The sequence below is a fragment of the Adiantum capillus-veneris genome, chromosome 15 (assembly GCF_014529385.1).
Source record: "Adiantum capillus-veneris isolate H3 chromosome 15, ASM1452938v2, whole genome shotgun sequence".
Taxonomy (NCBI): domain Eukaryota; kingdom Viridiplantae; phylum Streptophyta; class Polypodiopsida; order Polypodiales; family Pteridaceae; genus Adiantum; species Adiantum capillus-veneris.
Window position 1 is genome coordinate 127770592 of NC_140945.1, and position 4157 is coordinate 127774748.

The following is a 4157-nucleotide window of genomic DNA, read 5'->3' on the forward strand; positions in this document are numbered from 1 at the left end:
TAACTTATCTGAATTTTAGAAATGATTCTCCAAAATTTTGATTGCTTGTTTTGAGATATGCTAATGAATTCAGAAGCATCATCCAGCTGTGGTTGGCCACATTTTTTCCATGTGCAAAATAGCATGAGACTCTTGTCTAGCCAAAAATCTAGCTTTGCATCACTTGTTAACTTTTCTTCATATTCACCAGTGTCGTGCAGCTCCAGTTCCATGATAAGAAAATAAGCAAAGGGATGCCAATTAGGTTTATTTGAATCCTATGTGATTATTCCACAGTAATAAGGGCCTACTAACAAGCCAATTTTAAGCTAAAAGTATGCGAGATGTGACTCTAAAGGGCGAAAAGATGTCTTGTTAATGCTAACAGTGAGTATGATTGAAGTGGTCATAGTTGGGATTCTATTGATCAGAATTGTAGTACTTGAAGTGCTCTACAGGCCTGTCTTTACGACTCGTCAATTGGAGCTACAGATAGGAAGTTATATCAGTTTGAAGATTGAGTAGTAGCATATATGTACCGGAGTGGGTAGCTGATGAAGGGTCAAAGTTGATATAAGTGCATGGGCCTAAAGTGCTCACTTTGAGGAGCATGGTGGTCTTTTTAGTTTGTCAATCGGAGTTTTGGTTGTCAAGATATGGCCAATTTAAGTTTCATCGGGGGCCAGTTCTATACCACTCTGGTCGCCCAAGCCATTGTTCATCTGGTAATTTTTTAGTATCAGCTAGGTTCTAGAAAATGGTATCATGTTCAAAATATCATCTCTTATAGTGCATTGATAGCTAGTGCTTTAGTTGAATTATGTACCATGGCCGGTTAATGCCAGTTCAAATTGATTTATATTAACCATACGAGCCGTCAGCTGAATGCTATTCCTTGGATGATGTAATCACCAAATGTGATGCCTTCATAAAATTACATTAACATCTCGATGAGCGTATCACGGCAATGCCTTGGTCGATATATATGCGAGGTATCGTGGCAACCGAAGGCCATCTCCACTAGCAATTGTTTTTTCAAGTCCAATGATGGTCATCAGCAGCAACGGAGTAGCAGTGCTTGTCCGATATACACGCTACATGACATGCTTGTCCGACATGCATGCCAAATGTGGTGCCCTTATGAATCAAAAGCCATTATATGTCCACCCACCAAGGCACCCTAAAGCCTCCCAAGGGATGGCACCGAATTAATTAAGGGTTTGGGGTGTGTGTGAAAACAAAAGGAGAAACAAGTATGGCGAGCAGGCAGATGATGGGGGGCAGTGCATGAGGGAGGAAACCACTCGTAGTGAGCTTCACGCTACTGGGATGGAAACAACCATGAAGCGTATTTTGCAGAGCAAGCCATGGCGCTCCCATTCGGTGCCAATCTCGTCACATTTCATGCAGGTCAAACCAGACCATGCCACGTCAGCAAGGGGCACTGCCCATTAGCGATAACGCTAATGGGTTGGCCGCAAATAGGAAAAATAGTTTCCCATGCAAACTCCCAAGCCCGCTTGTATAAAAAAGGGGGATGAAGCCTCATTTTTCTTCTTCTTCTCACTTGTAAAAGCCATAAGCTTTTTAGTACTCTGATCCTAAGCTAAACCCCTTAGCTAATTCGAATCCTAAGCCTGTTAAGCCATTCTAATCAAATATTTCATAGCCATTCGAACTCTAAGCTTCCATAGCCACTTCTAAGAAAAACTCCAAAGCCTACCAAATCCTATTGCTAAGCCAACTCTCTAATAGCATTAATCCAATCCCTCCATAGCTTATTCTAATCCTATGCTAAGCCACCGTAAGCCATTTGAAGTTGGAGCTAAACTCCATAGCCGAAGCCTACTAAGCCCACTCAAATCCAAGCTCCCATAGCCATAGCCGAAGAGAAGATCAAGCTCTCTTTTGACCTTGAAGCAGCAAAGGGAGAACAAAGAACAGAAATATTATCAAGGCAAGCTTGGTAGGCCAATTAAGGCAAAGGGGAACACGCCGTCATATTTAATACAGTTATCATCGAATTGGACATTATCATCATCAAGTCTAATGGAGTTTTATTTTCTTAATTATCACTTGAATTAAGGTAGATTAAACCATGTAAGGAGCATAAACTCCACAATTAATATTTAATTAAGCAGCGGTACTGTTGATTGTCCACTTTGGATAAATCAAGCTTCAGAATTGGGTTTAAGTTGTTTGTTTTAAGCTTTGTCTACATTAATCGTGTCTGTTGCAACTTTATTCCGCACACCTCTCATAGCCAAAGGCCCCACGCCTTCCTGGCTCACCTTTCGAACACAAATCCCCCGACATTCTTGGTGAACCCGACGCGGAACGAGCCGGGGTGAGAAGTATTTGTGGAGGAAGATGTCGACACGGCAAGAGGCAGCCATGCAGCAAATGATGCAACAGTTTGTAGCATATATGCAACAAAAATAGGCTGCCCAACAACAGTACAATCTACAAGAGTGGATTTGTAAAGCTCAACACATAGCTACAGAGAAATTACAACGATTTGAAGGCCAAGATATTAGCAAAGTTTTCAATATCTATGAGCAGGAAATGGAAGATAATGGAATCGATGTGATAAGAATGCAGTGCAAGGGTTTCATTTAATTGCGGTGCCAGAATTTAGGGGCCAAAGAAAAGAGAATCAGGCGGTTCAAGGCCCGAATTGGTAGGAATTCAAGAAGGCACTAAAGGAAGAATATTTTCTTGAGTATTCACAAAGAGTAACCAAACAAAGCTTCATGAAGTGGGTGCAAAAGAGAAACAAAAATTTATCTACACGAGAATTATTACTGGAGTTTGAAAAGAAATTTGACCAATTGTCCTCGAGAGAGCAACATTTAATGAAGGATCATAAGGTTGAGCTATTCATTCAGGCTGCTGATCCATGGCTTCAAAAGAGTCTAGTGCAATTGCTGGAGGATTCAATAGGTGAATTGGGTTTAAGATAGTCATTGAAGTGGTAAATATGATCGTGAAATGACAAATGAGAGTGGATAAGATGATTGTGGCTGATGTCATGGATGTTGTGGAAGAAGTACCTAAGGACAAGTCAACCTTGACAATACCCAAGGCGGAGGAGCGAGTTCTCGACCACAATTGGCGGATTTGAGCTACAACATGCTTCTAGGTGACCTCTATGGTGCATGAGCAAATGTTAAGGTAATTGTAGGGGATGTGTGTGATGAGAAAAATTTCTTTATACAAGAGCATTCCTCTTATTTATTAATTTTGGGGCAACCCTACATCACAGTTGTGTGGATGTAAACCAAGGTGCTCGAGGATGGCTAAGCCTATGCTAGGGTTCAGAGCTCAGATGGTAAGAAAGCAGTTCAATCTTGACTATATCTATTGACCATGCCAGGAACAAGGATATTTTACGTGATCATCCACTGCCAAAGATACGCAAGAAGTTTAAAGAACACAGGTTTGCACAGGATTTTCTCAGAGTGCCACTATAAAGCGGGACTATGGTGGTACAAGTGAGGAGAAGTTCTCGCAAAGAGAAGCTTTCTCTTCAGGTTTTTTGGGGTTAACATCTGAAGGTTCAGTATCTTATAGAAAATTTAATGATTTGCCAAAGTGGGAAAACAATATGTTTCAGGTATCCAAAGTGAATTGCAGGGATGTGATGTGCTTGAATCAGATGATGTGATTTCAACGATCTTTGAAGAGGTATCTTATGTAGATACTATGTCAGAGCTTGAGGAGATTAGGCAACATAGGTTACAAAGCACAACTGAAGTGGTTAAGGTCCATTCAATGGACATGTATGAAGAATTGGGTATATATGAAGCACTTATGCATATTGAGGATGATTCAGGTAAAGTAGTTGAAGCACAGGTAGAGACAAAGTACAAGACTATTGCAAAGAAAGTGAGACCAGTGGCTACACCTCTACTAGAAGGAAGCGATGGGGTGATCAAAGAAGCTTCTCGAAAGCCTATACTCAAGAATCCAAAGAAAATTGGACATAAATTTATTAAGGAGACATTGCAGCAGCTGAAGGTTGGAGAAGATGGTTTTCCCAACGAAGAGGAAATCAAGTGTTTTCAAGGTATGCTCAAAAAATATGGTAAAGCTTTTTCTTTTGAGCCGAGTGAGATTGGGTGTGTGGATCCAAGTGTTGTTTCACCTATGGTTATATTCACTGTTCCTCATATGCC